The following is a 24,604-nucleotide window of genomic DNA, read 5'->3' on the forward strand; positions in this document are numbered from 1 at the left end:
AAAAAACTACTAGTAGTATTGTGGTAGAAAATCTTGGATTTTCTTATTTGTAAATTGCTTTTACACAGGAAATCAATACCTTTAAAGCACAATCATTTTTGGGGGGAATGATACATGCTCAATAGTGATCATATGAATAATATTACTTTCAAATCTCCATTTGAACAAATAAAAATAAATAGCTAGATTGAAAAATAGTTTGTTTTATGTGATTTCTCAGAGTGAAGCAATTTACATATGATAATAGCATATAAACCGTCTGAAAATAGTCTTCAATAAATCATAGTTTATTACCTTTGGATTATTCCCCATCTTATTTTTGAGTAGGGACATTTTTAAAAATGTAACAACAATTTGACTGAAGTGTAGAATACATAAATAGATGTATTTACATATATATCACAACACTGTTATAATAGTTACAAGAGCACTTTTTAGGACAAGTAGAAGATATAAAATATATATTTTGCAATTAATTTTTACCACTTGATAATAGAAACTCATTCATTTGAAAATGCGGAGTAATAAGAATAATCAACTCTCATGAAAAACTCTATTTCAAGTGTAGTTGTTCACAGATCAGAGGGTGGATCATTCAAAAGAGGGTTCCCTAGTGTGTGACGAGATCCTCATTTTCCAGTCAATTCACAGAATATTAATCAGCCTATCTGTCTATCTATCATCTATCTATCATCTATCTATCTATCTATCTATCTATCTATCTATCTATCTATCTATCATCTATCTATCTATCTATCTATCTATCTATCTATCTATCTATCTATCATTCTATTTATCTACCTATCATCTATCTATCATCTATCATCATCTGAGGTGTGTGTGTTAGCCTTTAATAGTCCTATCTACATTGGGAATTTCAGAAAATAAAATGCTATAGGCACAATTTCTCTGATTTATTTCACTTTTAAAATTCAGAGACATCTTCCCCTTGCTTTTTTTTTCTTATCAGAGCTTTGCATGGGACTTGTGTTTACTGAAACCATAAATACTGAACTAGAACTTGACAACTAGGACCTTGAGAGAGATGATTGATTCCTTTTGTAGTGCTTAAGAAATTGCTCACATTGCCTATTGATGAAAACCAAAAATCCCATTTGATTTAGTGGCATCAAGAGAGGACAGCCTCAGTTTGTGTGATGAAATTTCAACTGTAACAAGATAAAAAAATAATGGAGGAAATGTTCGCAGGCTATATAAAGTTTGGTTGTCCTTTGAATATATTTGGGTGGCCCAGCACACTCCTCCTTCTCCCTCAATTTGATATAAACTGTGTAATTGCCTCTTTAGAAATATGCAAGGCCAAAGGCTGGAAGATTAAGCCAGGGAGGCTAAATGATACTACCTCCTTACTTAATTACCCACTTTGGTGCTACTACCATGAGAACACAGCTTTGAGGAAATACCTCAGAAACAAGGAGACACACAAAAATGATATTTTTATCAAAGCCCTTAAATGCATATTGATTCTCTAAAACTGTGAGTACTCTAAATATATGAGAAGGAATAAAAAATAAGGAACCAAATCAAAATAGAAAACTAGTTTGCAAAGGTGTTGAAGAAAGAGAGATAATAATGATGATACTAATATTGTCTTTTTAAGGTTTTATAAGACTTTAACTCTTGGAAAATAGGTCCTTCAATAGAAATGATGCACCTTATGGAACAAAGCTTGTGACAGCTTATACAATCATAAGCACTGCTAAACTTCTTTCAACAGTAGTGTATGACATGAGTTTCTTGACAGATTAAATAGGTCCTTTTTAGGAAGCAAAGCCCACAATGAAACTAAAAAGTAAAATAATTCCTTGTTTTACATTTTAAAACATGTTACCAAACAGACTGTATATTTTTGCAGAGGTAGTAGTTTGGTGTTCTCCACCCTGATAAGGTCAATTCAATCTCAAAAAAGCAGTGATGTTCTTTCCTGGACTGTGACAAACTGCAGTCATTTCAAGGTGGGGACAGAAGAGGAATCCAGCCCATTATGTTGTTTAACTCCATTTCCCCCTAAGGTAACGAACATAATGACAGAGAAAGCATTCAAGATTCCAGTTCCTACATCCTGGCTATTATTAATTTGCTTTCTTTATCTTTGCATTTTATGTCTGACTGGATTGAAGCAATAATGCTTGGTAAATGCAGATTTAACATTTAATATCATCTGAAATACTCTGAGTAATTTTCTATAAAAAGCAAAATGTTTAGACGTCATTGCCAATAAATACCCATGGAAGCAAAAATATATCAATACCCGTGCCCATATCAGCTTTTATTTAGGCCAATACTTCTCTGGGACCCAGGTTTCTCCAAATCTAATGATTCATTACAGAGTAAAAAGCATATAAGCCCTCAGAGGGTGCTTAGAAGGTTGGATATACTGTATATAAAAAGGCTATATTAACAGTATATTTTGAGGTCCTGGGTATTGTTTTATAACCTCTCATTCTGTCCTGTTCAGCTCAATGCCAAGGAATGCTCTCTGCATTTCACCTGAGAAAAGTGGTGGACTTGGTACTACCCTCCTTTCGCCTGAGGGTGAGTTCCTTGGAGTCACAGTTTAAGGGGGAGGCATTCGTAGCTCAGGCCTCATCTTGGGCAGACTCTGGGCTGGGATGTTTTCAGACCTCTCTTGCTCTCACTCCTGTCAACAAACACTTGTAAAATGTTGTAACAATGAACGGAAATACTTACCATATATTATTTGAGTGCTTTTTTCTAAAGAATAAAAGGAGTTCAAGAACATAATCATGAGCCTGGCCGGCATGGCTCAGTGGTTGAGCATCGGCCTATGAACCAGAAGATCACGCTTTGATTCCCAGGTTGTGGGCTGGATCCCCTGTGGGGGGCATGCAGGAGGTAGCTGATCAATGATGCTCTCTCATCATTGATGTTTCTATCTCTCTCTCCCTCTCCCTTCCTCTCTGAAATCAATAAAAATATATATAAGTATATTTTTTAAAAGGAACATAATCTTAAAGTTTCCTAAAGGAGTTTATTTCAATGCTGTGGAAAGGTAACCAAGAAACTGAGTAATATCAGAGGCAATACTTTGAAATAGAGTGGGGAAATCAATCCGCAATCGGCTCAATACTTCCTTTTCATTCTGTCCAAAAGGCCTTAAACTGCCAAATACTAAAAATAGGATTTTTTAAATTTGAGATGGGAGGTGGTGGCCGAAGATAAGGGATTGATTGATTCCTAGCCCATTTAAACACTTTTTCTTGGCTGAAAATATCAGGGAGTGGGAATAGAGATGAATTGCCTATGTATTTATTGGCAAAATTGGCCCATGTCCACTAGCACTTTTCTGAGTGGTTCATTCTTGATGAATAGTGTCATGTGTTAAATTGAGTTTGAGTATTCATGGATGACTGAGCTAAATTTATTTTTAAGCTTATGTTTTCTAATTGTCTGCATAACTTTATAGCATACTTGATGCTGTATGTTAAAAATAACCAACTTGAACACATTTAGTGGTTTTTTCCTCTAGTAACATAAAGCCACCTCACTGTCTATAAAAACAAACTTGAATAGCCGTATATGTGATCATTAAGAAGGTAATAATTATGTTTTTAGGCACCAATGACTCAGTCACTGCATTAGTTCCAAGTGGTGCAATGTCAATTAGAGCACTTGAAGTAATATAATCTGTATGACTCCATCGCCTTTCACAGGCCAATTCTTGGATTTTGACTACATCCCCCTCCTCCCACCCCCCATAGTATCACCATGAGAAATAGAAACTCTACTAACCCATAAGCACCATCTTCTACAAAAAAACTTTCCCTGGTAGAACTCATCTTTCTTCCAAACTTTTCTTATGACTTATTTTAGCACCAGTCATATAACACATGCTATATCTTGTTTACATCACCAGCTATATACATAGTCATGTCCCTTTGTTTGTACTTTTAAAATGAAGAGCACTTTTATTAAAACAATAATAACTAGAATTTTTACAGCATATTCATTAGAATTAAAGACATAAATTTTATGTTATGAAAACACATATTTTAAGTATCTTTGCATTTAGCAGTTGTGTCAGGGCTCTGACCATATGAAGTGCTAACAAAGAATCTGTTGAATAAGTGAATTAATGGACTTGTAACCCTTAATTAATAAACTGAATCCTAAAATGATAAAAGAGGAATGCACTACATTGAACCAACAGAAGTAAGAGGCTTTCTTTGGGAGGTTGAACCAACCCACTTATTGACTCAGCCAGCAAATTCAATATAAAATGCAGTCAAACAAGTGGAAAATGGAGCTCTTATGGACAAATATTAAATTTGTTAAATGACCTTTTAGTAAACTTATCACTAATGAACCCTGAATAGCAAAATTGTGCCACTTTTCACCATGGGAGTTGCAAAATTTAATTGTACAAATAATTCATGCTGCATGTTCTGTGTTACCTTTACTCATAGTTTATAAATCAAGAAAAACATCTAACTTGGCTACTTATAAGACAGACTATCCAAATAATATAACCACAGCCTAGCTTTTCATTTCATTTTAGCAAGATTCTGGAGAGCATGCTGCACCTATGTTAAAAATTTATGGCAATAAATTTTCTTTTTTTTATTTTGGGAAAAAATAGAATCACCTTGAGAGAGGTCAGCAAAACTGTTCAATGTGCTTGTCATTTATTGGCTTTACATAATTGAAGGTCGAGATGATCACATACAAGGTTGCATAAAGGTATATAGTTCAGGCTCCATTGCCAAGACACGCTTTTCATTCAAGATCTTTTTTTTAAAATTATTTTAAAATGCACCAGTACACATTTTATTGATTTATTGGTGGGTTTGGAAACATTTAAAACAACTAGAAATGTAAGAGACTTTTGAAAAGTAAGGGCAATCATGAGGCAAGAAAGAGGATTGGACAGGTAGCCTACAATACAGACATAGTACACATACCACCTAGATAGAAGCCCAGCATTCAATGTTGAAGGCAACTGAAAGTACATTTCTCTAGAATGTAGTACCTAGCAGCCCACTGTAAAATCTACACTAATAAAAGAGAAACATGCAAATTGACCATCCCTACACTATGCCCACCAGCCAATCAGAGCAGTATGCAAATTAACCTAACAAAGATGGTGGTTAATTTGCATACACAGGCACAGAGCAAATACTGAAGACAGCATAGAAGGAAGCCAAGCGCTGCAGATGGGAGCAAAGTGGCGGAGAAGGGAACAGAGCCGAGGCAGCGAAGACGGGTGCGGAGCTGAGGCAGCAGACACGGGAGGGAGCAGAGATGGGAGGGAGCAAAGTGGCGGAGAAGGGAGGGAGCCGAGGCAGCGGAGACAGGAAGGAGTGAGGCGGCAGAGAAGGGAGCGAAGCCTGCCTCAGCGGGTTTCGCTCCCTTCTCTGCTGCTTTGCTCCGGCCTCAGGAAGCCCTATTCTTACAGGAATAGGCCCAAGGAAACCCTATTCTTGCAGGAATCTTCCTTCAATGGGCCTCTAGTAAAATAATAATGCCCAATTTGAAAAGTTATGTCTGATTTATTCTATGGTAGCAGCAGCTGTAGTAATAATAGTAATGGCTGTAGTAGTAGTAGCCGAAGAAGTAGTAGAGGAGCCTTACTTAGTAGCAGCAACAAAAGTAGGACCTGGAGGTAAAGAAGAAAACAGAGCATGACCATGTTCTAGGTACTATACTAATGGACTAAGCACTTTATGAATTAGCTCATTTAATGCTCAGTAGGTTTTGCTTTTAGCACTAAAAATAAACTTTAAGGTATCAAGAAAGTTGAAGTGTAGAGCCCCCAAATTATATTGTTTATCTTACCTGCCAAAATTCTGAAGTCAACTGAGAAGTAACACAGATAAAGCATAAAGATAGTCTTTTATTGAGAAAGGTGTTATTTTTATCTGTGAGCAACTGAGTTCCTCAATAGTGACCTCTCAAATCACCAGGTTGACCTACCCTGGAGCAGAGTGAGTGTTCCCTCCCAGAGGAAGAGAACATGAGAGGACTGAGCCATGAGGGCCAGGCTTCTCCTTTCACTAGTCAGCCAGGTTGGTGATCCCACTCACTTAGGGCAGAGAGGATGTGAGACTGGAGACAGATGAGGAGTGAAACACTAGTGAGTTTCAAGAATGGGAAAGAAATGTGCTGCATGACTTCCTAAGTTTTTACAGTTGTTGTGTTGTGTTATTGCTTGCTTAACCACAAGGCTTGACCATTCGGTTAATGGTCAAAATGTGCAGAATGCTTCCTGAAAGCATGAGGCTGACAATTTATCAAGGAATCTTGTTCTCCTTCCAATACATTATCCCCTCAATGTACATCTCCCAGGTTTAGAGAATTCCAATGAGGTCACTGGTTGACTGTAGAGATTTTGACCCCACAAGGCTTTCTTTTAATAAGTTTGGGTCCATTCTCAGAATATTAGGTATTATACCACATGGTATATATGTTTAAAATTGATTTCATTATCTTATCCTATATAATAAAGAGGTAACATGCAAATTAACCCTCATGCTCTCACAAGATGGCTGCCTATGACCAGGCCGGCAGGGGGCTTAGTGAGGGACGACCAAACGACTGAACAGCAGGCTGTGTGGGGCAACCAGGCCGGCAGAGGGGGGCAGTTGAAGGTGATCAGGCCGGCAGGGGGGGCAGTAAGAGATGACCAGGCCAGTAAGGGGGCAGTTAGGGGCAACCAGGCTGGCGGGGGAGGGGGGCAGTTAGGGGCGATCAGGCCAGCATACAGAGGCAATGAGGGGCGATCAGGCCAGCAAGGGGGGCGGGAAGTTAGGGGCGACCAGGCAGGCAAGAAGGTGAGCAATTAGGAGCCAGCAGTCCAGGATTGTGAGAGGGATGTCCTAATCCTGGGCCTAAACTGGCAGTTGGACATCCCCCTAGGAGTCCTGGATTGGAGAGGGTGCAGGCTTGGCTGAGGGGACCCTCCCCCCTTGCACGAATTTTGTGCATCGAGCCTCTAGTACTATTATAATATTCTTCCAAGAAGGCAGGGCTCATATAAGATTTTCCCTTAGTCCTTGAATCTTGGTTATTCCCATCCATCATATCAGATATCTCTGGAGCAAATCTCCCTATGAATACTGGGAAAGTATTAACCTGGTAATAAGAGGAGATAATATCTTTTCAAAATAGCAAAGAATCAGCCCTGAAGAGGTGGAGGGCATGTTGGGGAAGAGACAAATGCGTAAGAAATATCTGAAACTAACTATTGGCAGTAGCAGATGTTTTTGTATGAAATAGTGAATAGAAACACTGGCCAAAACAAATGTGACATCACTTCCACTATCTAATGAATTGTCTTTAAAGGACAAAATCAGTTTGGTCATTAAAGTGTTTAATGGTTTGACTACTGTCACACTTTAATCTGTTCCTTTCTTTTGATTTTTTAAGATTTATTTATTGGAAGAGAGAAAGAGAAACATTGATTTATTGTTCCACTTATTTATACATTTATTGGTTGCTTTTTGTATGTGCCTTGACGGGGGATAGGACCCATAACCTTGATATATCTGGACAATGCTCTAACCAACTAAGCCACCTGGCTAAGGCTGTTCCTTTATTTCGGAGAGTCATAATTTGGTCCTTTTTTAAGATCACATTTTGTTTGTGTGCCTTTTTCAAGATGTAGAAAGTAATATGTCATGCAAATCAGATTTAGTTTAACTTCAACTTTGCTTCCTTAATTAACATAAAGAGAAGATGAATTCTCTTACATTGCCTATAAATACATCTTTCATAAATAGAGCATTTAGAAGAGTACTGAGTATATGCGATGAAGTCTATTCAAAATTTAAGTTAGAAGATGTTTATTCATTGACTCATCTGAGGCAATGTCTTCAATGTCTATTAATAACAAACTATTCTCATGGAGCAATCTTATAATGGGTTTGATTTTTCTTAGAAAGACATACAAAAATTATTTTCTTAGTGCAGAGGGCAGATCTTCCTTATATACCAAGTCTTTCAATTTCTTCCTTACATATTCTAATGAAATTGGTGGTTCCATTTTGGGGTCATTTCATACTGAGAAGTCAAGAAAACAGATCCCAGAGAATTAATTTTAAATTCCGTTTCTTCTTTTGAGGCAGAATATGAAGCATCTGGATTTGACCTTTTCATAACACTAAAAACTTCTAAGGAAGGTAGATTAATTTGTTAAAATAGCATTTACCAGTTTTTAACTATGTGTCTGACACAATGCTAAAAGTTGAGGATATCTTAAGGGACATAACTCAGTATTCCAGGATTGTAGAGTCTAGTTGTAATATGTGAATTAAATTGTATTTCAGGCAAATAACATAAGCAAAATTGGGAAACATATATAGACAAGGAAGGATTAGGAATTAGGAAGTCTAAATACTTAAGGATTGATACATGGATGTTGGAGTGTAGTTACTGATATAGGTCATTTGTATCATACTTATTTTTATTAAGTGAATTTTTAAAAATCAACAAGAGAAAGATCTTGCGTGGTGAACTCAAATTGTTTATTTCTAGACACAATTTGTAATGCTCCTTGGACATCATTGTGGAAATTGCCCGTGAGCAGTTGAAAATCTGAATCCTAGGCTCAGTAAAGAATATCAGACTAGAATGATGGATTTGAGATACATGCCTTTCTTGTGATATTTGAAGAATGACTAGTGGGGTCAACACACTCATTGATGGTATATCATCTGTAGAGAATATAAAATAAGATGATAGGCATGGAAACTGGTAAAATAAGAAAGGTTTTAGAAGCAGCAATGTCTGAGGAATTCTATAGAGAGATCAGGGTAACTATAGGGATAACATTCAATCTATAGACTACATATAATATCAGACATATTCCTGTTAGTGTTTATATTAAACTAGAGGCCCGTGCATGAAATTTGTGCATGGGTGGGGGGGGGCGGTCCCTCAGCCTGGCCTGCACCCTCTCGCAATCTGGGACCCCTCAGGGGATGTCCGACTGCCCGTTTAGGCCCGATCCTACACGGGCAGTCGGACATCCCTGTCACAATCCGGGACCGCTGGCTCCTAACCGCTCACCTGCCTGCCTGCCTGATCACCCCTAACCACTCACCTGCCTGCCTGTTCACCCCTAACCACTCTGCCTGCCTGCCTGATCACCCCTAGTTGCTCGCCTACCTGCCTGCCTGCCTGACCACTCTGCCCGCCTGCCTGCCTGATCGCCCCTAACTGCCTCTGCCTGCCTGCCTGATCGCCCCTAACCACTCACCTGCCTGTCTGATCATTCCTAACCACTCACCTGCCTGCCTGCCTGATCTCCCCTAACCACCTCTGCTTGCCTTCCTGATCACCCCTAACCACTTGCCTGCCTGCCTGTTCACCCCAACCCCTCTGCCTGCCTGCCTGATCACCCCTAACCACTCACCTGCTTGCCTGATTGCCTCTAACCACTCTGCCTGCCTGCCTGATCACCCCTAACTGTCTCTGTCTTGGCCCCCGCCACCTCAGCTTCATCCGAAAGGATGTCTGGAATGACGTCTGGAAGGTCATTCGGCTGTCCAGTCTAGTTACCATATTACATTTTTATTATTATAAATTAGGTAAAGTTTTATATTACTATTCTAAGACAAAAGGAGATAAGAACATCTACCTGGAAATGGATCTATTTTGTTGGGCATTGATTGTAACCCGGGCTTAGGTAATATTTCAGAAGTCAAGGTTCTCAATATTCTCCACATCAGTGCTCATATATCCATTCTTCTGTCTTATGCAGGTTACATTTGGGAGGCTTTGATGAACTATTATTAGCCAACAGGATGACTCAAACAGCTGCCTATGAGTCAGCACTCTCTATACATTGGTAGTTTTGTCTCTTGCCCATAGGTATGAATTATTTTATTCACAAGGGCCATAATGACTCACTTTATTTCTCTCTGGTTTCTTATCCACTTTCAACCATAAATCCATTTTGAAAGTCCCAACTGACAACTAGGTCAGCTTCGAATAAATCTGGATACTGTGAATTTAGAGTGAATTAACCATTGTCTATTTATCAGAGGAGGAAGGGGCTCAGTTCCAATGTTGTAACAGATTATTCTCAGGAAAAAATTCTAATTTCATACATCAAACATGTTTACTTACCTTTAATATATATTTTTATTGATTTCAGAAAGGAAGGGAGAGAGAGAGAGATAGGAACATCAATGATGAGAGAGAATCATTGATTGGCTTCATCCTGCATGCTCCACACTGGGGATCAAGCCCACAACTGGGCATGTGCCCTGATAGGAATTGAACCATGACCCCCTGGTTCATAGGTCGATGCTCATCCACTGAGCATGCCAGCTGGGCTGTTTACTTACCTTTAAACAAAAAAATAATCAAGGTGATTACCCAACTCTTGTGAACTTACCTACTCTGCATTTGAAGTTAAATTTTATGATACCATTAAAAAAGATTCTTTCTTTCCAATGCATGTGCAAAATGTTACCTGGTTAAAAACAGAGGTAAATTATTTTATAGAATTCAAAACTTTGGAGAAAGAAGTTATATGTTGAGTGTGCATGTGTGTGTGCACTCACATGTTTATGTGAATACATCTTATTTCACCACATTTAATATAGTAAAGTTAGCTAACACCCTTATTACCAAGGAAAAGGAAATAATATCTAACGTTACAGATTAGAACACTGAGGCTTGGTAAGTTTAAGTAAGCTCTAATTACAGAGTAGCTCCTTAACTAACTTGACTTTGTACTGCACTCAGCATAGTGACAGCCCATCAGCAAACCCAGAAGGTAGTGTGCTGGGACTGAACGAATGACCATATGAATCATCACATTATGTGAATCACGAGTTACAAAATGAGAATTGAACTCCATTTATCTAGTCCCATTTTTTTTTTCAGTGCACAGTAAAGAAAATAAAAGCATACTTCTCTTTCCTGAAGAGTATAAATCTTATTCCCTACATTTTTGGGAATCATATTATTCTGCATGGATCATCACAGCCTGAACCATAACAATCAATAAGGATGCTAAACGCTATTTTTCACCACTGTACCTACTACAAAATGCAAGTGAGCCAGTTAAATCACTAATGTCTTCTCTACATACATTGAAATTAAGCCTCTGGACTAGTCAGTTTGACTGTTGGTATAAGTTTGATTGAATAATTTGAAAATGAAAAGATTGAATAAGTGCCATTATGACAAAGAAGACAGCTATTTATTGTAGTCTTACACTATACCAATTCATGTTTCATGACATGAGCTCTAACCTTTATGCTGTTATAAAAAATGGATTCTGGTGTAGTATTGTTGTTCTGACATCTGTTGGTTGGACAGACTTTAATGGTGGAGCCAATCAGTTATCGGTGTTTGCAAGCATCCTCAGAAGAATTAGAGCAGCCCAAAGGTTGTCTGCTGGGTCTTTTTCAGATTTCAGTGCTTCCAAAAAATGGCCCTTTGGGCACCGATGTTTCTGGAATTCAGTGCAGCCATGCATTTTTTTTATTGCTTAAAATATTACAAAGAGTAGTACATTTGTCTCCTTTTTTTCCCTCCTTGACCTTTATTCTGATAATACAAAATGTCAAAAACTTCCTCTAATGCCATTTTTAAAAGCTTAATAATTTAATATTATCCAATATATTCCTATAAGGAAAATATTTAAATATAAAATTTAATCTCAAGAGTTAGATATGTAATCAGCTCCACAAGTTTGTGTCAAGAATTTTCATCTCCACTTGAAAATAGGCTTTGAGACTATTTTATTACTGTTTTAAGAGCTACCATAATGTCAACCCTTTCAGCTTGCTGAGAAAATACACAAGGGTGATTATTTTAGTTACAATATCCAATAGTAAAATATACTAGTTTGTTGAAGAAAATGGCTGGATACCTGAATTCCTGGCCTCATGCATTTTCACAAAGATTTTAGTTTTTCAGTGACACAATGGATTTGACTAAATTCCTCTAGCCTTTCAGCAAAATAAATGTTCTCAAAAGCCTATTGTTTATTGGTCCACAACAACAAGAAAAAATTGTCCAGATCCTGATTTTATTCTGAGAACAGAATGCACTGTTATCCTTTCCCTGTAAACAGTATACTTTGGTATTTTGACAACGGAAAGAAATGAATTGCATTATATTTGACCAACGTCATTCCAGAAATGTTACTCTTAGCATAATATGTACTTTCCCCCCTAGAATATAAAAAGCTCTCCATGACGTCAGTATATGGTTGGAACTCATTTAGAGTTACTGAGGCAATGGCTGAGAAATCAACAGCAGAATCCCATTTTATATAATACTTAGGTAAAAGGAATTCTCAGTCTATAGACATAGCCAGAAAGGTCCGGTGGTAAATTTTCTGCTACTCACCACTAATTAGAGTAACTCTTAGGAGTCCTCATTTATTTTGAACCTCTCATATTTTTCTGCTTCTCAGGCTCTCAAGGGCATATGGAAATATAAAGTATATGTTTGAAACAGTCAAAGGAACTTGTCACATCTTCAGGGGATCTCTCATTTGAGTCGAATATTTGCATCGAAAACTAGTTTGATATTAAATCAAAATAATAATTTTAGGTAGAAGAATTCAAATATCACATAATTTTTTTAAGATGATGGAAGAATCTTACGAAGAAATCCTCCTACTGCTTGCTCAGACTCATTTCCACTAATCCCCTAATAGGTACCCATGCCTCAATCATATCAGAGGATGTTTCAAGACCTACATATGCCTTTTTTTCTCTCATAAATCCAATTCCTTACCTTGTGAGTCCTTAGCACTGAATATCATTCTCCTGTATCTTTTTCTGGCCAACTTGTAGTCCTGTAAGACTCACAACCAGCTTCATCTCTTCTCAAACACTTCCCCTGACCTGCTAGAATTAGCCATAACTATACTCTGGGTTCCCACAGCTTCCTGTGCACTTTCCTTTTAAAGCTTTTCCTATATATGTCTCTGGGTCTATTTTTGTCCATCAGTTGATGTTGGTCATTAGATTCCACATATGAGTGAGATCATGTGATACTTATCTTTCTCTGACTGGCTTATTTCACTTAGCATAATGCTCTTTTGGTTCATCCATGCTGTTACAAAAGAGTTCTTTCTTTCTTACAGCTGCATAATATTCCATTGTATAGATGTACCAAACCTCAGAGGGAAGGTAGGGAATTGTGGAGTGGGGGGAGAGATCAACCAATGAACTCATATGTGTATATGTATAACCCAAGGATACAGACAGTGGGTGGTGAAGGCTTGGGGAGGGAGGGGGGTGTAAGAGGGCAATGGGGGAAAATATGTAATACTTTCAACAATAAAGATTTATTTTTTTAAAAAATCTTTTCTTATACTGTATTGTTTTTATCTTATACTGTACTGTTTACTTACTAGACCATGTGCTTGACGAGGGCAAATTAGTATATTTTATCTTTGTATGTCTAGTTTTTGAAGGATTAATCACTTCCATCTCTCTGCAGTCCTTCATAAGATATGCCAACCTCGGTGAATCCTCAGCATATGCTATCTGGCTGATGTCTGATTTATTGAAATCTCTCCATCATAAAATCTTGCATATATTAAATATTAAGATATTTATAATTTATGTCACACCTGTTTTCTAAAAGTACGAGGCAGCTTTAAAATGCACCTCAGGAAATATATATCATAAACCCAGGAGTAGATAACCTAGTAGAATTTTGCAAAATCTCATCAGTTGCCCTTCAGTTGACCATCTTTGAATATGTGAATTTATAAACTGAACATTAAACTTCAAAGTAAATTTTTTAAGTTATCCTTTATTTTATATTAGACAAAAGGTGATAGAGTGTGTTAACAATGTTTTAGAATTTAATATCACAATATCACATGCAAAATGTATGAGGTCAATTGAATAACATTATATCATTCTAGGAAATAATTCTTATCAAAAGTATTCCCAGGGGTGATTCTTTTTTTTTTTTAAATATATTTTATTGATTTTTTACAGAGAGGAAGGGAGAGGGATAGAGAGTTAGAAACATCGATGAGAGAGAAACATCGACCAGCTGCCTCCTGCACACCTCCTACTGGGGATGTGCCCGCAACCAAGGTACATGCCCTTGACCGGAATCGAACCTGGGACCCTTGAGTCCGCAGGCCGATGCTCTATCCACTGAGCCAAACCGGTTTGGCCCAGGGGTGATTCTTGATTTAGTTATTTTGCCAGTTGGCTGTGTCAAATTCCATATAGATGAATATTAGTTTCCCCATGGAGGGATGAAATTAGCAAGTAAGCCGGGTATGAAAAATCCATGAGAGGAGACTTTAAAACTACAAAATCTTATAAACATGATACATTTGTATTTGCTCCTACATATATGAATATTTTTTGGACACTGATTTATTATGAAGAAGTCAATATATATTATGCATGATTACCAGTAATCCTATCTAATAATAGAGAAACATGGTAATTAGCCATACCTCCGCTACCCTTCCCATTGGCTAATCAGGGCGATATGCAAATTAACTGCCAGCCAAGATGGCGGCCAGCAGCCAGGCAGCTTGAAGCTATCAGGAGGCTTGCTTGCTTCAGTGATGGAGGAAGCCAACGTTCCCCGCCTGCTGCTGCCGGCCTCTGAGCTTGCAGTTTGAAACATTGTTACAAATATAGAAGCTAAACAAAACCCCAGAAACCTGCTTTCAGCCAGCCGGGATCTCAGAGCTGGAGTTGAAACAGTGTTTCGATTATAGAACCCAAACAAACCAGATACCTGCTTTCAGCAGCCGAGGCCTCAGAGCTGGAGCCAAGCCTCAGAGCTAAGGCTGGCCCAGAATTAAAAAAAAAAGAAAAAAAAGACAGGTTGGGAGCTTCAGTCACCCGCCAGCCTGAAAACAGCCCTCAGCCCCTCACCCAGACTGGCCAGGCACCCCAGTGGGGACCCCCACCCTGAAGGGGGTGTGACCAAATGCAAACAACCATCATCCCCTCACCCAGGCTGGCCAGGCACCCAAGCGGGACCCCCACCCTGATCCAGGACACCCTTCAGGGCAAACCAGCTGGCCCCCACCCGTGCACCAGGCCTCTATCCTATATAGTAAAAGGGTAATATGCCTCCCAGCACCGGGATCAGCGGAGTCGCGAGGCCTCCCGGCACCAGGATCAGCGTGACAGGGGGCAGCGCCCAAACCCCCTGATCGCCCTGCAGCTCTGTGTGTGACAGGGGGCGGGGCCACAACCTCCCTATCTGCCCTTCTCTGTTCGTGACAGGGGAAGGCACCCCAACCCCCTGATCGCCCTGCAGCTCTGTGTGTGACAGGGTGCAGCGCCCTAACCCCCTGATCGGCCCTGCTCTGTGTGTGACAGGGTGTGGTGCCCCAACCCCCCCGCCCCCCACGGGCCCTGCTCTGTGTGTGATGGGGTAGAGCCATAACCTCCCCATCGGCCCTGCCCTGAGTGTGACAGTGGTGGCGCCCCAACCCCCTGATCGGCCCTGCTCTGTGGGTGATAGAGGGTGGTGCCCCAACCCCCTGGACCGCCCTGCTCTGTGTGTGACAGGGGGCGGTGCCCCAACTCCCCTATAGGCCCTGCTCTGTGCATGACATGGGGGAACTCCCCAACCTCCTGATGGGCCCTGCTCTGTGTGTGACAGGGGGGAGCTCCCCAACCCCCTGATTGGCCCTGCTCTGTGCCTGACAGGGGGTGGCACCGCAACCTCCCATTGACCCTGCCTTGAGTGTGACAGAGGGCGGCGCCCCAACTCCCCAATCAGCCCTGCTCTGAGCCTGACCAGGGGCTGCACCTAGGGATTGGGCCTGCCCTCTGCCCTCTGCCACCCGGGAGCAGGCCTAAGCCAGCAGGTCGTTATCTCCCGAGGGGTCCCAGACTGCGAGAGGGCACAGGCCGGGCTGAGGGACCTCCCCTCCCCCCCGAGTGCACAAATTTTTGTGCACCAGGCCTCTAGTTCTATAATAATTTCAGAGAGTAAATTTGAAGTTAAGATATGTTGTAACACACGAAGACTATATTAACAGTAAGATAGTGGTGGAGTGTATTATTTTTATTTTTTTTTCTAGCTTAGAACAATCTCTTCAGTTACCCCATGGCAATGGAAAGTTTTTTTGACCTTTTCAGATAGCAGGTCACGTGTTATTATATTTATTAAATATGCAATTTAAACTTTTGATTCTATCCTAGTCTTATAACAGCTAATGTGTTAACTAACAGTGTTATTTAAGAATTGTGTCTGGATAACATTTCCTATACTAATGAAACAAAATTTTGATTATTACAACCACATTAAAATTTTCCCTTTTGTGGCCTATTTCAATTATTCATATTGACACCTTACATGTCTAGCACTTACACTGTCGATTCCTGTATTTCTGTCTATACAACAACAAGAACAAAACCAGGACTGAAGGGATACTCCTCATTCCTCCAGCTGGGTCAAAGGCCAAGGTCATTTCCCTTGCCTCCTCCGCCAGTCATTCTAGATTCTCTGGGCCTCAAGCATCACTTCTGCTGGTCTAGGTTGCTTGCTGAATGGGGAAATCACTGAGGAGTCTGAGAACCTGGTCAAGAGGTAATGGCCAACATTGTCCATTCATGGCTAAGCAGGTGTGGAAGCACCAAAAGTTGTCCTAGACTTCCCTGAATTCCAGACATACTCCTCACCACCCCTCTACTTCTGAGAAGCAGGATCAGGTACTACTGCCAGTGAAGTAATTCCCATTTAACTAAAGATCAACTGGCAAAAGGACCATAAATGACACCTTTGGTACTAGGTTAAGTGGAACCCTCACTGTATCACCTAGTAGAAGGTTTCCCAACTGGGAATCATGATCTTTAACCTGGAAGATCCTCAAATTGAGCAAATAAGAAACATGAATTCCCCAAGTGTGCATCTGGGAGTGAGGATGAAAGGGGTGACAGGTGCAATCAATGTCTTACCTGTACCTTCAAACACCACAGTGCCCAGCCTGACTTCCAGCTGCCAGCATCCTGGAGTCTTTGCCTGAATGCCAGGGAATTGACTGGAGCCTCCAGGTATAGTCCTCAATAAGTTACTGATGGGAATTATTGATGAGTATCCCATGTCCCTCACTTCTTGATGGTATAACTCAGCCATAGGTTTTATGTAAGCTCACAGTTACTCCACAAGATTCTAGCCTAATGTTCATAGTGAAAACCAAAAATATAAATCATTTGTTTTCTAAATTTACTTTTGTTTTCTCATTTATCAATGGCACTCATTTTTTAAATTTTTATCTCCACTGCCAGAATCATGAAATAATCTGTTTTTTAGCAAGAACAATAACAATAGTTTCATCATTTCATTTTATTATTATAACAATTCTGTGAAGCCGGTAATATAATTATCGGATTATTGATAATTGGTTAAAATTTTACATATAATTATTCCTTTTAGACTTCATTATTTTACTGAAAGTATATTGAAAAGTAAACACTTTAATAGTGGGATTTATATGAGACACATTTTAAAGACAACTAGTTGAGTTTTATCATTGCAACTAAGATTTGTTATAATTCTGGCAACAAGAACACAGTATTTTTATTGAATTGATTGGGGTGACATTGGTTCACAAAACCGTACAGTTTTCACAAGTACACTCAACAAAACATTATCTGCACACTGCATCGTGTGCCCATCACCCAAAGCAAAGTCTCTTTCTATCCCCATTTATCACCCCTTTGCCCACCTCCACCTGCCTCCGGTCCCTTTCCCCTCTGGCTATCACCACACTGCTGTCTGTGTCTATGTGTTATATAATTACCTTCTTCCTATAATAATAACTTAATTTTCCTGGTAAATGCTGAGGGATATTATTAGAATTGTATTTATAAAAGTTATCTTCACAATATCAGCTACATTTTTATATTGTATTGCTGCCAAGGGGTTTTCCAAACTAAATAAAAATGTCTTCTATTTTAATATGAGTAAATAATTAATTGATTTCTAAAACACAACTATTATCCCATTTATGTATAATTTATTTCAAATTAAGTTTAACACAAAACAAATTTAATATTTTCTAATTATATGTACATGAGAAAAATAATTTTAGAGCACCAGCTATTTCATCTTTAACAAGGTCTTTGTAGTTTAATTTAGCTCTGCAGGATAAAATAAAATGAGGAATGAGAAAATAGGTCTAAATGAAAGATGTCAGTTAACAAAATTTTGAAATAATAAAAACCTCAAATTCAGCTGTGAAAAACATTATCATTTGTATGCAGTACCTATCTATATATATAAAAGCCTAAGCAACTGAATGACAGAATGGCAGAATGGCCAGTTGACTAGTTGCTATGACGTGCACTGACCACCAGGGGTCAGACTCTCAATGCAGGAGTTGCCCCCTGGTGGTCAGTGTGCTCACACAGCCCAACCTCCTGCAGCCAGCCAACCTCCTGCGACTGGCCAAACCTCCTGTGGTCCCTACCCATGGCCAGCTGGCCCCCACCCCAATCAGCCTCAATGTGGAGGGTGGCCGGCCGGCCAACCTCCCACAGTTCCTACCCCCAGCTCACCAACCTCCCATGGTCCCTCCCCGTGGCTGGCCGGTCCCCCAATTGGCCCCAATTGCAGGGAGGCAGTGGCCAACCTCCTGTGGTCCCTCCTCCAAGCCAGCTTCCCCCATAGGCCCCGATCACTGGCCAGGCTGAGGGATCCCCCCCATGCATGAATTCGTGCACCAGGCTTCTAGTAATATATAACAATTTCATTTTAAATTATATTTACACTAGTGGCCCGGTGCACAAAATTTGTGCATGGAGGGGGGTTCCCTCAGCCCAGCCTGCACCCTTTCCAATCAGGGACTGTTGGGGGATGTCTGACTGCCGGTTTAGGCCCGATCACAGGGATCGGGCCTAATCGGAGTGATAAATTGCCCTTGTTATGCTGGACCATTAGATCCTTACGGCTCCCAGCCTGCCTGCCTGATCACCCCTAACTGCCTCTGCCTGCCTGCCTGATTGCCCCTAACTGCCCTCCCCTGCCAGCCAATTTGGTTCTGATTGGTCAGTTTCTATGCCAGTCAGCATCAAAAGCTCCGCCTCCTAGGCAGCCATTGGCTCCTCACAGTTCACCCAGATTTGGTTCTGATTGGTCAGTTTCTATGCCAGTCAGTGTCAAAAGCTCTGCCTCCTAGGCAGCCACTGTCTCCTCACAGTTCACCCAGATTTGGTTCTGATTGGTTGGTTTCTATGCCAGTCAGCATCTCTGGGTCTATCTCCAGACCTGATCAGAGAGGCGGGGCTGATCAGCAGCCCCTGCGGAGGCCTGGAGAGCAACAGAGGTGCAGCTGCTGGCGAAGCCCGGAGAGAAAGAGAGAGGCAACGACTGATCAACAGCTGCCACGGAGGCAGCGGATCAGACCCTGCCTCTCTCTTTGGGCCTCTCTTTGGGTCTAATCTGCAGCCCCCCTTGGCAGTCAGTGCTGGGTCACTGCGCCGGCACAGGTGGCAGTCAGTGCTGGGTCTCCATGGCAACCCCATCATGGACTGCAGGACTGACTTCTGGTGTTCAGTCCAGTCTTTGTCGGTCATTACAGACCCTGGGTTTTTATTTATTAGGATATTTCCAAAAAAATTGGTATTTTTCTCAGTGCATCTCCTTGAAGCTAGGGGTCTCATTAACAGTTTGAAAATTACCAGGTCTTGTAAAAGTGAGGAAGGTGTTGAAATGATGAATTAAAGAGTGAGTGAGGAGAGGCAGAAGACAGAGGAAGGGAAGAAAAAGACTTGACCAAGCATAATCCTTGAAGGGGTGGCAAGCCAGAGTTGGATCATGGGGCAGAGGAAAAAGCACCTTTAAAGAAATAATATTAACCAAAATGTTAAATATTTTAAATTTAAAATATTTTTAGTGCAGTGGAAATAGCATAGGGTTAGGGTTAGGATTTAGGGTTAGGGCTTGGAGTTAGGGATAAGATTAAGGGTTAGGGCAGGAGTGGGCAAACTTTTTGACTCGAGGGCCACAATGGGTTCTTAAACTGGACTGGAGGGCCGGAACAAAAGCATGGATGGAGTGTTTGTGTGAACTAATATAAATTCAAAGTAAACCTCATTACATAAAAGGGTACAGTCTTTTTTTTTTTTAGTTTTATTCATTTCAAATGGGCTGGATCCGGCCCACGAGCCATAGTTTGCCCACGGCTTGGTTAGGGTTAGGGTTAGGGTTAGGGTTAGGGTTAGGGTTAGGGTTAGGGTTAGGGGTTAGGGTTAGGAGTTAGGGTTAGGGTTAGGGTTAGGATTTAGGGTTAGTGTTAGGATTAGGATTTAAGGTTAGGGTTAGGATTTAGGGTTAAGGGTTAGGGTTATGATTTAGGATTAGGGTTAGGGTTAGGAATTAGGGTTAGGGGTAGGGTTAGGATTTGGGTTTAGGGTTAGGGTTAGGGTTAGGATTTAAGGCTAGGTTTAGGGTTAGGATTTAGGGATGGGGTTAGGGTTAGGGTTAGGGTTAGGTGTTAGGGTTAGGGTTAGGGTTAGGATTTAGGGATAGGGTTAGGGTTAGGGTTAGGGTTAGGGTTAGGGTTAGGGTTAGGATTAGGGTTAGGATTTAGGGTTAAGGGTTAGGGTTAGGGTTAGGGTTAGGGTTTAGGGTTAGGGTTAGGGTTAGGGTTAGGATTTAGGGATAGGATTAGGGTTAGGGTTAGGGTTAGGGTTAGGAATTAGGGTTAGGGTTAGGGTTAGGGTTAGGAATTAGGGATAGGGTTAGGGTTAGGATTTAGGGATAGGGTTAGGGCTAGGATTTAAATCTAGGGTTAGGGTTAGTATTAGGGATAGGGTTAGGGTTAGGATTTAAAGTTAGGGTTAGGTTTAGGGTTAGGGTTAGGGTTAGAGTTAGGATTTCCGTTTAGATTTAGGATTAGGTTTAATGTCTCACCCATTAGTATCAGGTGGCTGACTCAAAACTCTTATTCTTTGTTCAGGATTTTGAATAATATCAAAACACAATATTATTTCCAAGGATTATTAATTTCAGTGTATGTGTCACTGCACTTTCATTGCCAAATATAGTACCTGTTTATTTAAAGTTCTTTAAATTTTCTTTTTTCTCAAAGTCCCTAATGATTAGCAGTAACATAAAATGGGCTAAGTCTTATGAGAGCATCGAGTGTATTTTTGCATTTTAGTATTTTTAGTTAACTATGGTTTGGGGGCTGTTAATATTGTACCTTTCAGTAAATTAAAGTTTGTATTTGCACCATTAAAAAAAGATGGCATTCAACCCTAGCCAGTTTTACTCCATGGATTGAGCATAGTCCTGCAGACCAAAGGGTCCCAGGTTAGATTCAGAAGCATGTACTTCAGTTGCAGGCTCCTCCCCTGCCTGGGCCCTGAGCAGTGCTCAGGAGGCAACCAATGGATGTGTTTCTCTCACATGGATGTTTCTCTCTGTCTTTTCCTCTCTCCCTAAAAAGCAATGAAAGAATATCCTCCGGTGAGGATTAACAAAAACAAGACAAACAAACAAAAAAGATGGCATTCATGTGTACACAAATAGGTTTTTTTGTTTATGACTATTTATTTCTATTTTTCATTACATATAAAATATAACATAATTTATGTGGATAATATGAAAATGGGAGGAAATATGGCAATGTCAGTGAAGTCTGTTAGTTTTTAAAGAGAGAGTCATTCAGGTCTTTCTAAATAGAAGCTATTAATTGCAACCTGAGTGATGAATACTTTTTCCTTTGTAAGTCTTAATAATGAAGACAATTTCTCAGCATTGAGATAAATACCTATGACGAGATTGTGACACATCAGAACATAGGAAAATAACATTTTTCTCTCTTCTGCTAGTTTTCAATATATAAAGTTTGGCCTCAATTCCTCGGATAGTCTTATTCTGTGAAGTAAGACTGCTTAATCTTCTGTTTCTCTAATCCTAACATCTAATTTAAAAGCATGGTGTAATCAAACATTTAAATTAATATCATTTCAGGTACTTGTTGAATGAGTGAGTAGTTCATACTTCTCTCGATAAATAACATGGTAAGTGTTTAACAATGAGGGGTAATAATCAAGTATAATAACTGCAGCAGTGGGTACTGGAGAGCCCAAGGGGTCCCGTGCTTGGTGCTCTCCCCTCCCAGGTGCCTTGTGAGGTGACACAGCTCCAGGAAACCGCTGTCCTCATGCACAGTGATTCCATCCTGAGTGAGAGCGGTCAGCAGGGAGGGCGGGGTGGGACCACAGCCACTGTGAACCTGAACTGGCCGCCAGGGGAGAGCTTGATTGCTTATTTGACAGCCTCTGTAAAGGGAAACAACATTCTCCATCAGGCTAAACGTTTTAAACGCAATAATTAAACATATCGTGCCTTCCAGTTTTTAAATGTATGCCAAATATGCATAGGTTCAGTAACCTTACAATATTTAGGACACAAAGTGCATTTGAGCACCTGATTTCTAATATGCCTAACAGGATGGTTTGTGGCAGTGCCAAGTGACGTCATAGTGACGTCAGGTTAACGCTGCTCAGCTGAAAGAAACACCTGTGAGTTCTTCTGATATGGCCCTTGTGTTAGAGAAGAAAACGAAGGGAAGTTTGTCAGTATGAGATTCACACAGCGATGTGTTATTCCCAAGACATTTTACTTCAACTTAGACATCAAATTCTCTAGTTATTGCAAGTTGAGATTCCACTTACAATGGAATCTCTGAAGAAGTGAGATAAAATAACCTACTATTTGGATTGGAAAGCATAATCTGAGTAGATTTGAGCAGAAAAAATAAGATAAACTTATATAAAAAAAGAGTGGTATATGTTCTAGGTTTAATTGTTTTTTGTCTTCTAATATATAACAACTAGTGGCCCAGTGTATGAAATTTGTGCATGGAGGGGGGGTCCCTCAGCCCAGCATCACCCTCTCCAATCGGGGACCCCTTGGGGGATGTCCGACTGCCGGTTTAGGACATCCACAGGGATCGGGCCTAAACCGGCAGTCGGACATCCCTCTCTCAATCTGGGACCACTGGCTCCTAACCACTCACCTGCCTGCCGGCCTGATCTTGCCCTCAACTGCTCTCCCCTGCTGGCCTGAACTCACCCCCAACTGCCCTCCCCTGCCGGCCTGGTTGCCCCCAATGGCCCTCCCCTGCTGGCCTGATCTCACCCCTAACTGCTCTACCCTGCCGGCCTGATTGTCCCTAACTGCCTCTGCCTGCCTGATTGCCCCTAACTGCCCTCGCCTCTGCCTGCCTGATTGCCCCTAACTGCCCTCCCCTGCTGGCCAATTTGGTTCTGATTGGTCAGTTTCTATGCCAGTCAGCGTCAAAAGCTCCGCCTCCTAGGCAGCCACTGTCTCCTCACAGTTCACCCAAATTTGGTTCTGATTGGTCGGTTTCTATGCCAGTCAGCATCTCTGAGTCTATCTCTGGGCTTATCTCCGGGCCTTATCAGAGAGGCAGGGCTGATCAGCAGCCCCTGCAGAGGCCAGGAGAAAAACACAGGCGTGGCTGCTGGCTAAGCCCAGAGAAAAAGAGAGAGGCAACGGCTGATCAACAGCTGCCATGGAGGCTGCAGATTAGACCCTGCCTCTCTCTCTGGGCCTCTCTCCAGGCCTGATCCACAGCCCCCTCGTCAGTCAGTGCTGGGACGCTGCGCCCCCACCGGCACTGACTGCAGGACTGACTTCCGGTGTTTGGTGGAGCCTTCCTTTTTATATATTGTCATTATGGACCCTGGGTTTTTATATATTAGGATTAGAATTTCTTTAAAAAAACAATAGTTTCAACATTCAAATTTTTAATAAAAAATTAATTTTAAAAATAAAAATAAGAACAGTGTTCCAAATATAAAAAATAATAATAGTTTTTTTAAGTCAGAAACAAGACAAAGATGAATACTACCACCATTATTATTTAATATTTTTCTGGAAGAGCTACTTAATAGAATTTGACAACAAAATACATAAGAGGTAAATATACTGAAGACAAAAGTCATCACTATTTTCAGATGATGATGATAATTAGAAAGACAAAGAAAAGTGACTGAAAATATTACAAACTATAATTCAAAATGTTTTAAACTCAATTAAAAATAACCAGTTATAAAATATTAGGAAATAAAATATTGGATTTAAAATTGAAAAAAGATTAAACACTCTGAAATCAATTAATCTGTAATAGTCAGGAGCTATAAAAACAAAATGAACATAATTTATTGGTTAAAGTCATTTACTCTGAAACCAAAAGACACTTATTTAAAACATGGCTCTACTATTTTTGGAAGTATAGCCTTCAAAATCATGACCATTATAATTACAATTTTACTATAACCTATACAAATACCTATCAATAACATATTTAATCAATACAAAACCAATCAGCACAGATAATATAAACACTGATATGGACCTGACATTTCAACCAGGAAGTAGATTCTTATATAATGTATGCTGCCATTTATGTAGAAAGAAAAAAGGTATGTGCATGTGTATATGGGTAGCTTGTTGGAATATGTACAGCAAGTTCAGCTAGAAGATGAAAGAGTATTGCCTTTACGCATGTGAAGAAAAATTACTATAAAAAACTTGTGCTGAGAAAACTCAGTAAAAATGGCTTAATTTTGTATTTCCCACAGTGGACAGTGGCATGGTTTTGAAGTTATTC

Source organism: Myotis lucifugus, unplaced genomic scaffold (genome assembly GCF_000147115.1).
Source record: "Myotis lucifugus unplaced genomic scaffold, Myoluc2.0 scaffold_153, whole genome shotgun sequence".
Lineage (NCBI taxonomy): Eukaryota > Metazoa > Chordata > Mammalia > Chiroptera > Vespertilionidae > Myotis > Myotis lucifugus.